The sequence below is a fragment of the Mobula birostris genome, chromosome 9 (genome assembly GCF_030028105.1).
Source record: "Mobula birostris isolate sMobBir1 chromosome 9, sMobBir1.hap1, whole genome shotgun sequence".
NCBI classification, from domain to species: domain Eukaryota; kingdom Metazoa; phylum Chordata; class Chondrichthyes; order Myliobatiformes; family Myliobatidae; genus Mobula; species Mobula birostris.
In genome coordinates, this window is record NC_092378.1 from 29,002,554 (window position 1) to 29,021,775 (window position 19,222).

Below are 19,222 nucleotides of genomic sequence, written 5' to 3' on the forward strand. Positions count from 1 at the left end.
GGGCCAACCTGCAGATCCCAATGAACTGTGCATCTTTGGTTAGTGGGAGGGATCCAGAACACACATTGGTAGAAGAAACCCAGAGCATCTGGAGGAAAACCCACATTGTGGAAATTATGCAACTCCACACAAAGGCAGAAATCAGATAATGAATAGTGATAAATAGACTATAGAGGCATTTGACTGAGCCCCCACTCTTGGATTACCTTTACAGGAGCACTTAGTGGAGCCTAATGTACACTGGCTCGTGGTGGAGGAGGTGAGAAGACAGGAGGAGGCAGAGCGATATGCCAGGGCCGTCTCAATGGCCAAGCAGGGCCAATGGACTAATTGGGAGAGCCTGGAAAAGAGAAAACTTAGCTGACATCTGGGCGTGACATCTGGGAGATGGAGGGATCTCGGCTAAGTTTTGTCATCAGAGCCACTTATGACCTCCTACCCACACCCCAGAACCTGAACCAGTGGCGGGGAGAAGACTCCGCTTGCTCTCTTTGTCAAACACCTGCATCACTAAGGCACATTTTAACAGGATGCAGCACGAGCCTCACCCAGGGGCGACACACTTGGCGGCATAACCAAGTTCTCAGACTGTTGGCATCAATCTTGGAACAGAGGCGAATCATCACAAATGCTCTCCCACAAACATCAGCAGGAAATGTCCACATTACACGATTACCAGCAGGCCAACCTCCAGAGTACCATATAACATCAAAAGATGTAAGCATTCTGCAGGTTGCTCGGGATTGGAAAATGGATGTGGACTTGGAAAAAAAGCCTGTGTTTCCCCCAGACATTGCAGCTACAACACTCCGGCCAGACATGGTCCTGTGGTCCACAATAGCCAAGCTGGCATATGTTGTGGAATTGACAGTGCCAAGGGAAGATGGTGTTGAAGAAGCGTATGAGAAGTAAAAGACCAAGTACTCTGAAATGACAACTGAAGCTGCCCAGAATGGCTGGAAGACCAAGATTTTCCCTGTAGAAGTGGGATGCAGGGGATTCATTGCTACATCTACAACCAGTCTATTGAAGAAGATGGGGGTGAGGGGTCACTCCCTCCAACAAGCAACCAAGTCCTTGTCAAATGCAGCAGAAGAAAGCAGCAATTGGATTTGGATTAAAAGGAAAGACAACAACTGGGCTGCAAGATGAAGACAGGAGGGTATGGAACTGAAAGGGGTGTATCTGGGACGCCAGGTAGCACCGTTGAGTCCTCTGGAGATGTCGTGGGCTTATCAACAAAACATCAAAGGAGGAGGATGCCCACCTGCTGACCCTGATGACATACCTACCCTCCCTCCTTGTCACCACTCCAAGCCCACCACCAACATCAAGAGTGCCAATTTACCATAGGGATTGAAACATTAAGTCCTAGTAGCTCTACTGGCGTAGCTGTCAAGTCATTAACACTGATTTTGAATGCTTCTACTGCATGGGGGCATTTCAAACAGATTAACATTGCACTAAATAATTAGTAATAAAAATTACTGAAGAAATTAAAAGCAGTAACAATACTAAATTATTTCAATAAGTATTAAACATTAAGGAGTACATATAAACTTTAGAATTTTTTTTTAATTTTCTGATATTAGTTACAATTTCCTTTCTATTCTACGGGTCTGAAATGCCCATCCAAGTAAGTGGGGTCACTACTCCAAATGCCAGATGTGATCGACAAGGGATTGGCGAGCGTGCTTTCCTGGTACGGTCAGACACAATTGCCATTTGTCCTAAACTTACAGCAGATCTGTGATAGTGAGGGGCTTGTTTACCTGGGAGCACCGAATACTCTTTGTTCTCTGGAACAATTGAATGGAGCTAGATTAATTAGTCCATTAACTTAGTTGTTCAGATATCAGAGACTCTATTGTGAATAGCAATGTTGAGTGTTGCTGTGCTCGGTTGATGGGTGAATGAGCTGAGATGCTTTGGATTTCCTTACATGTACACAGAATAGGAAAAAGGGTAGCTGGACAAGAATGTCTTAATTAGTTAGATGTAGAAGGAATAAAGACAAATGAGATTTTTATTGTAGGTGAGGTATGGATATGGTTAATAGATCTCTTGAAGATTGCACAGAAAGGTCCAAAGCTCATCTCAGAGTCAATTGTGATAACATGGTAGAGGGGTCTATACGAAGGCATGAATAAGTGCTCCATAGCTTATGTCCAGCTGATTACATTTCAGACCGTTGTCATGGAGAGAGATCTTCAAGAATTTTCACAGGAACGAACACCGCGGTATCGCTTCAGGCTCATCATTTGAAATCTAATACAAAATGTCTCCTTCACATTCAGCCTTCCAGTGTGTCAAAAAGAAGAAATGCATTAATTATTGTTGAATGTGTCAAACCCTTAGGGTCAGTGAAAGCATCAGGCAGCACAATAACTCTTCAGACATGCTGCACAGTCAGTAACAAAAAGGTTGTCAAAAGTTCAAACTTAATTCTCCAAAGCAAGATCATGAGCGTGGTGTCACATCAAAATAAATCCACTACTCATCTTTAATATAAAATGTGCAAAGTACACAGTTTTTTTCTCAATTCTTTTTAATTTCTGGACGCAGAATCTCCTTTTGAGAGGAACATTAATGTAATATTAATGGTCACAATCTCGCATCAATTCCAGGGCTGTGTAATTGGGCTTCGTTGCTGGGGAGGTAAAGCAGCTGATGTATTTAAGTTCCTGATTCAGGTTCAGGTTCAGGTTCATTTATCACATCTGCATCAAAACGTACAATGGGTTAACAACCAATACACCCCAGGATGTGCTGGGCCAGCCTGCAAATGTGCCACACTTTCTGGCACCAACTAGCATATCCACAATGCTCAACAGAACAACACAGAATAGTAGTCATAGTCATAGTCATAGTCATACTTTATTGATCCCAGGGGGAAATTGGTTTTCATTACAGTTGCACCATAACTAATTAAATAGTAATAAAACCATAAACAGTTAAATAGTAATATGTAAATTATGCCAGGAAATAAGTCCAGGACCAGCTTATTGGCTCAGGGTGTCTGACCCTCCAAGGGAGGAGTTGTAAAGTTTGATGGCCACAGGCAGGAATGACTTCCTATGACGCTCTGTGCTGCATCTCGGTGGAATGAGTCTCTGGCTGAATGTGCTCCTGTGCCCAACCAATACATTATGTAGTGGATGGGAGACATTGTCCAAGATAGCATGCAACTTGGACAGCATCCTCTTTTCAGACACCACCGTCAGAGAGTCCAGTTCCATCCCCACAACATCACTGGCCTTACGAATGAGTTTGTTGATTCTGTTGTGTCTGCCACCCTCAGCCTGCTGCCCCAGCACACAACAGCAAACATGACAGCACTGGCCACCACAGACTCGTAGAACATCCTCAGCATCGTCCGACAACTGCTAAAGGACCTCAGTCTCCTCAGAGACGGATCTGACCCCTCTTGTAGACAGCCTCAGAACACAACACAACAAAACACAAGAACAAGCAGCAAAACAAGCCCAATTCTTCCCTCCCATCCACCTACCTATACACGTACACAGTCCTCTAACCCCAGGAGAGGCCTCCTTAAGACTCCAGCCTCCTGTGGACTCGAGGATTCGCAGACACTGGTCTTTTGACTTCCCCGGCGAACTCACAGAGATTCACAGACTCAGGGCGCCTGCAAAAGATACATGATGCTAATGATCAGTTGATAAAATGGGCAGAGCAATAATAGATGGAACTTAATCCTGATAAGTGTGAGGTACTGAGGAGGGCTAACAAGGGTAAGATATACACATGAATCGTAGGTTTGGTTACAAGTTTAAGGATCCCTAAACACTGCAGCACAGCTAGATAAGAAGGTTAAGAAGGCACACAAGATAGTTGCTTTCAATGGCAGGGACATGGAATATAAAAGCGGGGACCAAAACAACTATATATAACAGCAGTAAGGCCGTAGGTGACTACTGTGCTTCTGCTACCTCACAATGGCCGTCATGTGGGTAATGAAAAAGTTATGTATGAAGCTTAGTTGGACCAGGAATATGTCCATAAGATATGATGTCAATCCTTGTGTAACATGATCTGACACGAGAAATATTAGATCCAGTTATTGCCAAGTATTCCAAGTCATATGGAGAATTGAGAAACAAGAGAAAATAGAATTTAGCAATAAAAAGAATTCCCTTTTCTCTGTTACTTAAAGGGATCAGAAACTATTTACAGATTAGTTTGGCGATTGATTGGAAGGAGAGCAAGCTGCAGAGAATTGTCCTGCTGAAGGGTCTCGGCCTGAAACGTCGACTGCTTACTCTTTTCAATAAATGCTGCCTGGTCTGCTGAGTTCCTCCAGCATTTTGTGTGTAATGCTTTGGAGGATTTCCAGCAGCTGCAGACTTTCTTGTTTTTGAGAAATGTCAATGTTTACTCTTTGAAAATGCGAGTGTTGGAAAATTTTCAGGAAGCAACATGGCTAAAGCTCCAGTGAACCTTTAATCTAACCTCCTTGCTGCCGGACATGAGGGGTTGGCATCTACAGGTCTGCAGCAGCAAATGAAAAATGAGGAAGGGCTACATGGTAGGAGGGGAAAGGGAAGAAGTGTCCTCAGCAGTAGACTCAATTTGCCAACAGATTTCAGGAAGGATCCCTCTCCCTATACAAAAGGAGAAGAGCATCTGCAGACCCCTGTTGCCAAGAGATGTCCTTCAACCTACTGCACCGATACAGACCATCATGTCTATCCATTCTAATCTGCTTTGCATGCATCAATCCCATATTGTTCTGTGCCTTGGTCATTCAGGTATCTGTCCAGTTAACTCTTAAACGTAACTGTTCCTGTTTCCACTACTTCTTCTGCAGCTCATTCATAATCATAGTCATAGTCAGAGTCATACTTTATTGATCCCGGGGGAAATTGGTTTTCATTACAGTTGCACCATAAATAATAAATAGTAATAGAAATAGTAATACTACTATTAGTAAATAGTAATAGTCATGGAAATAATCAATAGTAATAGAATAGTAACAGAAAAATAGTAATAAATAGTTAAATAGTAATATATAGATTGTGCCAGTAAATTATGAAATAAGTCCAGGACCAGCCTATCGGCACAGGGTGTCTGACCCTCCAAGGGAGGTGTTGTAAAGTTTGATGGCCACAGGCAGGAATGACTTCCTACGACGCTCTGTGCTGCATCTCGGAGGAATGAGTCTCTGGCTGAATGTACTCCTGTGCCCACCCAGTACATTATGTAGTGGACGGGAGACATTGTCCAAGATGGCATGCAACTTGGACAGCATCCTCTTTTCAGACACCACCGTGAGAGAGTCCAGTTCCATCCCCACAACATCTCTGGCCTTACGGATGAGTTTGTTGATTCTGTTGGTGTCTGCCAGCCAGATACCAGCTAGACTTTGTGAGAGAAATTTACCCATCAGATCCCTTTAAAGTTCCTTGCTCTCACATTGAAACTATGCCCTCTAGTTTGAGACACTCCTGCCATCAAATGCAGACTCCAGCTAGCAACCCTATCTATGCTGCTCAAAGTTTTATAAACTTCTATCATGTCATCTCTGGCCCCCTTTGCTGCAAGGTAAACAGAGCCAGCTTATCCAATCTCTCTCTAACTCCAATCTAGGCAACCTCCTTGTGAATCGTTTCTGCACCCTCCATTGCTTAGTCATGTCCTTCCTGTGGTCTGGCAATCAGAACTGTGGATTATACTCCAGAAGTCACTACAAACCTTTTTTACATCTGTAACGTGGCATCCCAAGTCTTGCAGTCAGTACATTGGCCGATGAAGGCAAGCATGCCATTAGCCTTCTTCACAACCCTCCTTATCTGCATTCCCACTTTCAGGAAGGCATGTAATTGTACTGCTAGAGACTTGATATTCACTGTGAATATCCCGTCTTGATTTAACGTCCCAAACTGCTTCAGGTCACACTTGTCCAAGTTAATTTCTATCTGCCATTCATTTGCCTGCTTTTCCAAGTGTTTTATATCCTTATATCCCAAATTCAGGCATTTTATGGACACTTAATGATGATGCTGCCAACATTCTGAACAAGATTTTTAATATGTATGACAAACAACAGAGGACAAGGCACCAATCACCACCATACTCCACAGGTCATAGGCCTCCATTAAAAAAAGAACTATATTTATCACAACAATCTGCCTCCTACCATGGAGCCAGTTATGTATTCTGCATCTTATGTTCTGGACCAGCCTTGCCAAAGTCTATGTAGAAATGTCTACCACCCTTGTGGTCAGGCCTCTTGGTCACCACTTCAAAAAAACTCAGTCACTTTCATGAGACATGATTTCCCAAACACAAGGCCTTGTTGTATTTCCATAACCAGTTCTTGCCGTTCAGAGTGCATTCAGTAATGTCACAAGGTTGAGGTACAGATGCAATTGCAAACTGGGTTCAGAATTGCGAAACTAGTGGCCGGGAAGGGAAATACCACAAATTTCTTCCCCCTCTGACTCTTTCCAGACGAACACTGGGAGTTCACCATGACTTACAAGTTGTAATCGGAGATGTCCAGCAACTGTAATAAATCCCATTGGCCGATGCCAGCTCTCCAGCATTTCATTCTGTGACAATCTGCATTACGCTATATTTCAAAGATTGGTGCCAGTGCAAAATGTGGCTGCCTGGGCTTGCATAACTGACTGATCACCAGGTTCCTGATATCGTTCTGAGGCCTTCTACTGGGACATTTCTAGGGACACAGCTGGTGCTGCTGTCACACAGCATCAGGGACCCAGGTTCAAGGCTGATCTCAAGTGCTACCTGCAGTTTGCACTCTCTCTCCTGTGACTGAATGGGTTCCCCCAGGCTACTCCAGCGTCTTCCTCCATCCCACAGACTTGCTGCAGGTTCACTGGCTACTGTAAATTACCCCATCGGTGTTGGAAAATGATAAAGAAAGTGAGTGAAATGAGACAGAATATGTTGCAACCCCACCAGAAAATATAATAGTAGTGGTGGGGGGGGGTGGGTAGGGAAATGATTTGATGGGATTTTTCTGATGACTGCAAGTGGCGGTTTGCACGATAATATTACAGCTAGTTCAGAGTTGAATTCTTAAGTTGCCTCTGTATGTCCTCTCCATGGAATGTGTGGGCTTTCCCCAGGTGCTCCGGTTTCCTCCCACAGTCCAAAGACGTACCGGGTAGGTTAACCGGTCACTGTAAGTTGTCCTGTGAATAGGTTACAGTTAATCGGGGTTGTGGTGTTGCTGGGGCAGGGTGGCTCGAAGGACCAGAAGGGCCTACTCTGCACTGTATTGCTAAGGTAAATTAAAAATAACAAATAATAATATATAAATTAACATGCCTTTGAGATGCAGGAGAAAACAGGAACATCTTGAGGTTAGGGTCAAACATGGGTACTGCGTTGTGCTGTAGCCACACTATTCTGTCGTGTCCCTCACAACCTGGCAAAGTGATAATGGTATAAAGAATGTCTCAGGCTGAGAGAGGACAATACCCTTGTGTTTTATCAAGCATCCTACTAAGCAAACCTCGTTACCTACTGGAAGACATCTTCTGGAGTGCTCTGACACTGTTATTTTTTACTATTTGAATCTAAGGCTATGTTGGGAGAAGACAGGGCTTGCACGACAGGTCTAAGTTTCCAGTGTAGCAAAGATGTTGTTCACCTTTTGCTTGTTACAATTAAAGCTGAGACAATGTCCACAGCGGCAGCGTCCTCAAATGTTAGAACATAGGACATAGGAGCAGAACTAGGCCATTGGCCCATCAAGTCTGTTTCACCAATCAATTGTGACTTACTTATTTTCCCTTTCAATCCCATTCTCCAGTCTTCTCCTGACAACCTTTCACACTTTTACTAATCAAGAACCCATCAACCTCTGCTTTAAATGACTTGGTCTCCACAGCCATCTGTGACAATGAAACCCACAGATTCACCACTCTCTGGCTAAAGAAATTCTTCCCCATCTCTGTTCTAAAGGGATATCTTTCTATTCTGAGTCTGTGCTCTCTGGTCCTAGACTCTTCCACTATTAGAAACATACTGTCCATATCCATTCTGTGTAGGCTTTTCAGTTTTCAGTAACTGTTGAGATGGAAAGGCTGGTCTCTAGGCTTGAATTGGATCTCAAATGCTCAGCATACTATATCAAGTGTCTTTGCAATTCATCCCGCATTCTAGTGTGCATACCCATCAGTCTTCTTCTCTAGACTCCTCTACTCAAATCCTTACCAAGGTTTTCTGTAGCAGAATTTGTGTACAGTTTTGAATGCAAAGAGAATTGACCCCTGTGCCACACTTTTTCCTTTCTGTGTCTCCAGACAATTCATATTTGGTGACTTACCAAATGTTGATCCTATGTCAAAGCTGCCCTCAACAACATGGAGGGCTGATCTGAACTGCTGGCACAGAGTGCATGCTGGGTACATGGGTGATTCCCAGCGAGCTAAAAGGGTATGAGGGAAGGGCTGTGGTGAAGGGGTTGGTAGACAGTGAAAGGCCCAGGCTTGTACCATTTATAGTAAGCTATGGGTTGCCTGGGGACTGGAATGTGATGATGATGAGGTCACGTGTCACAACATGTTAGCATCATCAGCAGTGGACACAGCAATGCTACAGGCCAATAATCTGTGACAGCCACTCCAGTAATGGCCAGTACACTGCCCTTCCAGAGAGTGAGCCACTGTAGTTACAGTCATTCACCAATGGTTTCACCCTGCTGCTGTTGGATATACTGCTGGAGGGAGCATTAATGTGTTAGTAATAATTTAATAACATGTTTGTTTGATGTGATTGCCATAATTAAATATCTGGCATTATGCGCAAGGCATGACTTCTGGCTATGAGTTTTGGAGTAGAGGTTAGAGATGTACAAGTTTGCACTGTACGTCCATTGTATAATATGCACAGTGTTGTCAACATACAATATGTATGTTGACTGTTGGAGAACATGGGTGGATATGTGTTGCATGGACAGATGTGAGGCTAGTGGTATGGTTGCTGGGGTTTTATGATACAATTTGACCATAATTGTGAGGATATTAAAAGAACAAAATCATTTCCCTTGTTATCAATTATCTATAATTTGGAGGTTTCCTGTATCCTTAGGGGTGGAGAAATGCTCTCCTCATCCCCCACAAGGGCCTCCAGATCCACATCAAGAAATTGGATGATCACTTTTACCTAAGTTGCGTTATTTCTTCTAGCAAGCTGCCAGTTTCTGAAAACCAACTTCACTACCTGCTGGATTCACAAATCACTTCCTATTAAAAGGTGTAGGTCGGTGCTAGACCTTTTATAATGACTTTAAAGTCAATGCAATAAAGATGTTGTCCCAGGAGAGCCCAAAGTGGCCTCAATGTCACTGAATGAGCACGGCTGTCCAAGTTACTATTTCACAAAGTGGCTTTTTCATTGAAAAGTTCATTAATAGATTAAGAAGCTTATTTCTCACACAGCTGATCAATTCTTCATCAATTTCTCAAAATGGAATCCTATCCAACCTAATGCTACACTGATGTGAGAAATGTTAACTGTTAATTGAAATATATTAATCCTACAGATCTGCTTTGATGTATCAGCCATTAGGATGAAGATAGTGCGTCCAGTGTGTAATAACACTGAACTTGTTAGTAATAAGGAACAATCAGACCGATGCTTTCCCTCAATGAGTGTGTAATATGCAAGTCTGAATCAAAGTTGGCCTAGGGAACATAACTTTCATAAACCCTCAGCAACATTATATCAAAATTACTTTTGATAGTGTTTCAAAGTTTTACTTTGAAAAGGATTGCCCTTTGAGTAGGTTAGCAGATTAGAGCAGTGGTTATCATTTCACCATTACAGAGCCAGCAGCCCAGGATCTATTCCACCACCCTCTGTAAAGAATTTGTATATTCTTTCAGCGACCATGTGTTTCCTCCAGGTGCTCAGATTTCCTCGTACCTTCCAAAAACGTGGGAGTTAGTAGGGTTAATTGGTCACATGGGTGTTATTAGGCAGTGCAGGCTTGTTGGGCTATAAGAGCCTGTTACTGTGCTTTTGCTCTAAGTAAATAAATAAATGTTTACTGTTCTAGGGTGGTGCCCTGAGGAGCAACGTAATCAAAAATTGTTGCAAATTGGTCCAATCAATTCCCACAATATGTGGTTTGTATAACACACACAAAATGCTGGAGGAGCTCAGTAGGCCCGCTTGCAACTATGGAGGAAAATGAACAGTTGATGTTTTAGGCCGAGACCCTTCATCAGGACCGTGTTTGTGCACTTCTTTACACTGACATTTATGACCTGGTTTCACCCGAAGTTACTTGTGATGCTATGGTGCTCTGACTGAGGGGTCTTCACCAAGAACTGAACGTCTTCAGACCCAGCTGTGCACAGTAAAGCACTGGTTCATGAAAATCTTCAGCCAGAAGGAGATGTTGAAGATTATGGGGTCAGTGGGGATCCTACCGTGAAACTGAGAGAAGTGCTTAAAGAAGTGTTGGTGAGTGATGGAGAGGTAAAGGGCATACCTGCTGAAGGTTTCTGTCCAGCACAGCAGAGATGAATTCTTGGTTTGAGAATTGGATAATCTCTGATTTTGTCATAGTAATCATGGCAAAATAATCAGCATTCACCATCAATACTGAGGGCAGTTCCCACCAGACTGTTGCGACCAACAAAGGTCCAAGAGCCAGGAGGTGGTATGTTTCCCTACAGCCTGGGCATCTGAGAATGTCTCATGAAGCGGACAGTGGCGGGTTCTAAAACAAGAGGGCAATGATTCTTCCTTCAGGACATCAAGGGACAATCCTTAACTTCTGCTCCGAAACTCTCGATCCGCTCCCTGGTCAACCCAGAAATAAAATCAGCCTTCTTGGCATAAAGAAGCTCTGTGCAGAAGTGGTAGGGTGAATGGACTTTTTAAAAGGAACCCTGAGCTGATATCAGGATGATTAATTGTTTAAAAAAGCACACTTTGGCTGGACGAATGTTAGAATTTTCATCACTTTGAGCATCTTGATATGCTTTATGTATACAGACAGCGAAGTCAATGAGCCAGGCTAGTCAGAAAATCATGGTTGCTGGGAAATGGCAAAAATGATTTTCACGTTAGAAAACACTAATGTGACTAAAATTTATTTTTGTACACTGAAGATGCTGACAATTGTTTTGCCTGTCAATTGTAGTATCACAATTCTAGCACGAGGTGGCAAAAATACACTTTCAAACAGGGATGATAATCATAGTTCCAGCATTGTGCCGCAGTATCCAGACCATTGTGAAAATGCCAATAATTGCACCATGGTTGTTACTGCTTATTCACCTTTCAGCAGGACCTTTCATGTCAATCAAACTCAGCCAGTTTATGCAACAACAAGCAAAGAGATCTGGAATTTAAATTTGGATAAATAAGCAAATCACAGATTGATGAGGTCACAATAAAAGCAAGGAAATGCCAGTTGTGTTATAATGATCTTTGGTTAGACCATGAAGGGCTGATCTCTTGTGCCTCTACACCATCTCTACAGTATGGTGAGGTGCAAGGAGATTTGAACAGAGCAACAATGGAAAAGCTGGTCCAAATGGCCTGCTTCCATGCCAGATAATCCATGCAAATTAATATAACCCATGCAAATTAATATAATACATGCAAATTAATACAATCCATGAAAATTAATACATTAAACATTTCCCTTTTCTATTTTGCATCACTATTTGCTAATATTGCTGGTCTTTGCATTTTCTTCAGTTTTATTTTAAGCAGCTTGTGATAGATTTTTCCTCAACCACATTTCCATGATTGCACTAAGTGCTGATCCAAGCTCTGAACTCATCTGATTGACCTGTCAGCCTGCTTGCATGAAAATAAATGCGGTTGAGCATGCTAGCCCAGCTATACTTCCCATCCCTTGGTAAGTCCCTTGGTAAGCCATACCGCCAGCCTGAGCCTCATCTCCCTGAATGGAAACAGAAGCTAGAAAGTGTGGATCCAGTACAGAGAGTTGTGCAGTGCTTGCCTGAGAAAACAAGTGAGCTTCAATGCGATTGCATTGAGTCAGTAGGTTGGTTCAAGTTCAAAGCCTCAGCAGCCAATCTAGATGAGTATGTCACTACTGTTGCAGACGTTATCAGCAAGTGCATGGAGGACTGTTTACCGAAGGGGACAATCCAGATGATCCCAAGCTGGGCACTATGGAATAACTGGGAGATCCACTCCTACTAAAGCATGAGACTGCAGTATGTAAAACAAGAGATCCTGACCTTTGTAGGAAATCAAGATACAACCTCTGTAAAGCCATAGGGAATAACAAGAGGCAATGCCAGTCCAAAATCGAGCCCCTTCCTGAAGAGCTTTAATGCATTCCATACATATTTTGAATAGGAGATTGGGATATCACCACCCACTCTAACAAACTCCAATGCATCACATCAGTCTTCCGGAGAATGAACGAGTGGAAAGCATCTCACCCAGATGGTGTCTTTGTCCGCGTTCTTAGATCCTATCCAGATCACCTGGTGAAAGTATTTGCAGACACTTTTAACTTCTCCAAGTTTCAATCTGAGATTCCCACTCTATCATTCTGGTACCTAAAAAATAACATTTTTACATGCCTTAATGACTATCCCAACCCTCCCTGCTCCCCACCGCCAGAGGCCATGACACCACCGTCATGAAGTGCTTCAGGAGGTTGATCATGGCACGCATTAACTGCAACCTCCCAGACAACCTTGACCCATTCCAACTTGTCTACTGCTGAAATAGGTCTACAGTGGACACTATATTCCTGGTCCTACACTTATCGCTGGAGGATCTGGACAAAAAAGACACCCATGTTAGACTATCGTCATTGTTTACAGTTCTGCCTTCAATACTATAATTCCAAGCAAATTCATCTCCAAACGTCTAGACCTGGGACTCAATACCTCCCTTTGTAATTGGATTCTAGTCTTTCTGACCAACAGACCACAGTCAGAAAGGACAGGCAACAATGATTATTCTCAATACTGGTGTCCTACAAGGCTGTGTCCTGAACCTCCTCCTCTACTCCCTGTATGCTAATGATTCTGCTCTAGCTCCATCCACATGTTAGCAGATGATGCCACCATAGTGGGCATATCTCAAATAAGAATGAGTCAGAGTAAGGAACGAGACAGAGCCTAGCAACATGGTGTCAGGACAACAGCTTCTCTCTCAATATCAGCTAAACAAAGTAGCTGGTCACTGACTTCAGGAAGGTGGGTGGGGACAGTGCACAGTGTCAAGGTTGAGAGTTTCAGATCCTAGGAGTGAACATCACCAATAGCCTGCCCTGGTCCAATCATGTTGATGCCACAGCCAGGAAAGCTCACCAGTGCCTCTGCTCCTTCAGGAGGCTAAAGAAATTTGGCACATCCTATTTGAACGTCACCAATTTATAATCAATGCCGGATGCATCACACTTGCTATGGCAACTGCTCTGTCCATGACCCCGAGACACTGCAGAATTCTGGACTCAGCTCAGCACCTTCCCCTTCATGGACTCTATACTCCTCCCTGCCTCAGTAAAGCAGCCAGCATAATTAAAGACCCACCCAACCCTTTCTCTTCTTCTTTCAAAGATACAAAGCCTGAAAGCACGTTCCACCAGACTCAAGCACAGCTTTAACCCCTCTATTATAAGACTTTGAATTGTCCCCTAGCATGATAAGATGGACACTTGACCTTATGATGACCCTGCACCTTATTGTCTACCTGCACCCCACTTTCTCTGTAACTGTAACACCTTATTCTGCATCGTTATTTTCCTACCTTGTAATACATCAATATACTGTTATAATTAATTGATTCATATGAATTGTATGCAAGACAAGCTTTTCCCTGTATCTCAGTACATGTGACTTTACTACACTAATTTACCCTACTTCTGTATGTTCTGCCTATTGGACTTGCTTGACTTATCCTCTACATTTTCTCCCCTTCTTCTGTACTGTACTCTGTCATGCTTTGTACAACAAAGTACCCCAACAAATTAATTTAAATACTGTACTCCTCAGTAGGGTGAGCAAAGCTGTTTGCAAGAATATTGGTCCCCCTCCAGCTTAAGTGCAGGTCACAGCTACCCGAGAAGTGAACCCAATGATTCAAGTGTCTAAACCCCATTCATCTTTCCTATCCCCCTGTTTTTAGCTTCACTAAAATCTTGATATTCCAACCTTTCAGGACCTTATTCTCTCTTTCTATCTATGTCATTAGTATGGATGTATTCTATGACCTCAGGCAGGATTCCCTCCCCTTCAGATTGTTCCATGCCTGATCCATGACATTCCTGACCAATGCACCAGGGTGGCAACACACCATTCTGAAGCCTCGATCTCAGTCACAGAAAGGTCCATCTGTTATTATCACTAACCTTAACTGCTTGTCTCAACTTTTCCCTCCCTGCCACGATCAGAGTCACTAATGGTGTCAAGTGCCATTATTGCTGCATTCCTCTGAGAAGACATTCCCCCTATCAACAGTATTCCAGGCTATACGTACCTGTCTGAAATGGAGATGACCACTATCTTCCCTTCTGGTGGTCACTTATCTGGTTTTCCTGCAGCATGGCCAGCCACAGTTCCCACTGCTCAATTTGGTTGGACAGTATCTGCAGCTGGATACACTGCTAGCAGATATAGTTACCAAGGACTGAGAATTATTATTTATTTATCCCATTCCTTGAGACCCCCTTTATCTGGCTGACCTCATTCCCTTAGCTGAAGATAGAATTTGAATCTTACCGCTATGAGTATGACTCTACCGGAAAATTATGATTATGCATCCTCCCTCATAAACTCAACATCTAAATGGCACTAAGCCCGTCAGTATGTCACATTGATTTGCCCACATTGGCTGTGGGACATTCCCTTGATGGATTTAACTGTACTGGCTGAAGGTTTGCAGAAGTGGGGGCAGTGACCAAATGGATAAAATTCAGGGTTAACACACTGCACTCCAAAAACTGGTTGACAATCAAATGTGGTTGGAGAGAACATTCACCACAAACCAGGACACCTTGGAACGGCCCTTTTCCAACCATTAATGGGAGGCTGACAGGAGGACAAAAGCCAAGGTTAGCATAGTTTTCTAACATGCAGGCCCTCAAACACTGGGGTGCTAACCTCACACTTACAAATTCTAAGGCTGAGGATCTTAGTCAGTTAGTCAACAGGCTGCCATTCTGAACTCACTGACATGCAGCTGAACCTGGCTGTGTATTCAGTCATTAGGACATAAAAGTAGATCTCCTGCTTGGTTCTTCCAGAGCTGCTGAAAGTCAGCCTTCCATGCAATTTTTGAGGTTTTGCAACACAGAGTGATTGTGAAGACCACAAAAGCCCATCAGAGCATCCCTGACGCCTCTTCTTGAAGACTGAAGAACAGTAATGAAGAGCAGTCACTCATCACCCATCTGACCTGTACGCGTCCTGTCTTCCCTGGGATGAGTCCAATGTCCCAGGAATCGAAAGCTCTCCCTTCTGCGCTTTTCTGAAGCTACCCATTTACTTGCACCATACTCCTATTTATACACTGGCTAGTGGTGGCAATGGAACTAATTTGGAGATGACCATCTTAAAGATCCTTGTTTTCATTCTCTTCCCCGACACCTTAAAATCCGCCTGTAGTTCATAATTCCTTTTTACTTATGCTGCTCGTACCAAAGTGAACTCTGATGTTTGACTGTTCACTCTCCCCCTCTGGAATGTTCCAGAGACATTCAGTGACATGTTTGACCCTGGCATGAGGAAAACAACATATCATATTCAAATTATATCCACACCTACAGAAACCCTGCATGGTATGATAACTACAGAATCTTCCATGAGTACAGCTGTCGTACAGTTGAGTCACCTGTGGTACTGTGGAGCTGGCTCTGGCTGCACTACTGGGGGAAACCATCAGTATTCAGCACCAAAAGCTGGTTATAAAATAACAGGCACTTTTGTTCTCTTTAAATCTATCCCTCTTCAACAGTCTGCGGTCATTCATTTCTCTTCTGGGTGCACTCTTTTGAATCAAAGGGTGGCCATTCCCTGGACTATGCTATCCATTAAGGTCTTTGATTGGAGACAGCATCAAAGGTTATGGGAGATGGCCAGGGAGTGGGGCTAGGGAGGGGAAGGAGGGATCAGCCATGATTGAATGGCAGAGTGGACTCGATGGGCCAAATGGCCTAATCCTGCTCCAAGGCTTATGATCTTATATTCTTACTCACTATTCCGCCCCACAGATGGGCCACTGTTGTTCAAACTACAAAACACAGAGCTTAAGATCTTCCAGTTGAGATCATGCCTTATACCTGATATACAAGAAAATGTATTAAAGTAGATGTATTTTTCATTTTAAATACGAATGCTTCAGCTTTTCAGCATGAGCTGCTTTTTTAAAAAAAATATTTACAACACATTGGGTTCAATCCTACTGAGTTCAGGCTTCTCTGTATGTTCTCCCCCAGTCACATTAACCTGCAAACATCTGGCCATGATGGGGTAGGGTGGTGTAGTGGGCGAGGTACGGGAGACAGGGAGACACATCCCTGAAACATCTCAATAGCCATCAACAAGGAGGGTTCTCGCCACGCAGGGTCTGTAAGAGTTTGTAAGAGATTTATTAGCTAACTTAAACCATCAGAAAACAAGGCAACAGCAGTAGAACAAAACTGAACTTATCCTTTTTTTCCCTGGTCTCCTGGTCAGGAATCCGGATCCTGCCGCTGTTTTGGGCGTAGATGCTCGCGATGAATGTGAGTGACCCACCAGTCATTCACCTGTCCGGCAGAATCTAGTCACAGTGAACAATGGCAAGCTGGATTCTGGTTGCTGTGCAGAATCCCCTGCCTTGTGTACTGTGGCAGGGAATGGTGCTGGAGATACCCTACAGCACAACACTGGCCCCTGGGCGACAGAAGCTGCTATCTTCCACCTGTCTGACTTTAATGACATTGCACTTCCCCGTATTACCAGCAAGTGTGAGGGAAGGAAGGAGAGCCTTTTAGCTCAACACAGCAGAATTCCAGCAAAACCAATACAGTAGTAAATCTAGAAAAAAGTCTTTACATTGGAATTTTAGGATCAGTGATAAAGTGTAATCCTGGACACAACATTGAAGAACTAGTCCAGGCAATTGAAAGGGAGTTGATGGTACATAAAGGTACTATGAAGTATGAATAAAGAAAGGACGATGATGTTAAAAGGATAGAAAATCCCCAGCTAGCAGATTAATTTTCAATGCATTGAATTCTCTCCTCCTGTTCTTAAATTTGTGAATATCAAATGACAGAAATGCATAGTGTTCATTATTGGACTTACAACTAGGACATTTTATCTGGAGGTGTAGTGGCAATAAGGAGCAGGCAATAAATTTTGGCCCAGCAAATGACCTATAAAGGAATATATGTGCCGCATTTGAATTCCTTACATTCTTCTCCTTGTATGCCATTGAATCCATTAGAGTACAATGTTAGAACACACTGCAAGCAGGAGTTTAGAAAAATGAGGGAGGATCTCATTGAAACCTATTGAACATTGGAAGGCCTAGACAGTGGATGTGGAGAGGATGTCTAGGACCAGAGGTCACCACAACCAAAAAGAGGGACGTCCAATTAGAACAGAGATGAGAAAGAATTTCTTTAGCTAAAGGAGGCAAATCTGTGGAATTCATTGTCATGGATTGCTGTGGATGCCAAGTCACTGAGTATGTTTAAAGCAGAGGTTAAAAGGATTAATAAGGGTGTGAAAGGATTCAGGGAGAAGAAAGGGGGAGGGATTGAAGGGGGAGGGATTGAAAGGGCAAGAAAATCAGTCATGATTGAATGGTTCTTGGTTAGTCAGGGCGTCAAAGGCTTTGGGGAAAAGTCAGGAGAATGGGGTTGAGAGGGATAAGAAGTCAGAGATGATGAAATGATGGAGCATGCTCAATGGGCAAAGTGGCCTAATTCTGCTCCTACATATGTCTCATGGTTTAATGGTCTTATGAAAAGCCTGGACAATGGAGTAGCAACAACTGTGTCCATCATGCAATGGAGAAGGTGAGAAAGTAGGTAGTGTAGAGCAAGAGAAGACCTGGATATTCCCTGCAGATTGTCCTAGCTGACAAGAAACCCTCAACAACGTAAATGATTATGATTAAACTTCGCACAACCCCCTTTGGTCTGGAATCAGGTTGTTTGTGAGAGTGCAGTCTTTAGTAAGGCCTGTCACATTGTCAGTGGTGCTGATGTGGGGAGATTACACAACAGACAACATCCATCAAACTACAACTCTCTGTGCTCCTAATCCTTAAATGGTGTGAGAAGTGAGATTGCTAGTTTGTCAAACTTCCGTGTTTGATGAACTCCACTAATCATGGAACACATTTTTTGATTGTGTTGAACATAGTAAAATCAAACCTGAACTCCTCCAGCTGAGCTTCTCTTCCTATTTCTGCACGTGCGCTTTAATCTTACTTTGTTCTGTCCAAGTATGGACCGTAAGATATAGGAACTCAATTAGATTATTCGGCACTTTAAGTCTGTCCGCCATTTGATCATGCTTGGTTTATTTCCCCTGTCAATCCCATTCTCCTGCCTCCTCCCCATAACCTTTGATACCCTCACTAACTAAGTACGTGTCAACCTTCGCTTTAAATATACGCAAATTACTTGGCTTGTAGGGCCACCTACAGCAACAAATTCCACAGTCTGACCACCCTCTGCCTAAAGAAATTCCTCATCAGGTCCATGCCCTTTGACCAGTCTCTCCCACTATTGGAAACATCATCTCCACGTCCAGCCTGCACCTTTCAGTATATGGTATGTTTCATGTGATTCCCCCTCATTCTTCTCATGCATTAACCCTTTTATTCCCAGGATAATTCTTGTAAACCTCCTCTGGACCCTCTCCAACGCCAGCACATCTTTTGTTCAATATGGGTCCCAAAACTGCTAACAATAATCCACATGTTGTCTGACTAATCCTTGATAAAGCCTCAGCTGCACTAAGCGATAATATTCACTGCGCATAATCAAACAACAGATATCTAGTTGTCTCTATTAAGTATATATTTTATTGAAACATAAGTATTTCATAAAGCAAATGTCTAACAAGTTGGATAAAGGTAATAAAGGGAAATGTTTTCACAACCAATAGGAGATACACAACAGAGCAGCAGTGGTTTGATCACTTAACAATATTTCAAATCATTTCATATCTCTGGACCCTGTGGTTACTATGGCGTGTCGGAGCAGGAAAGAACCATGTAC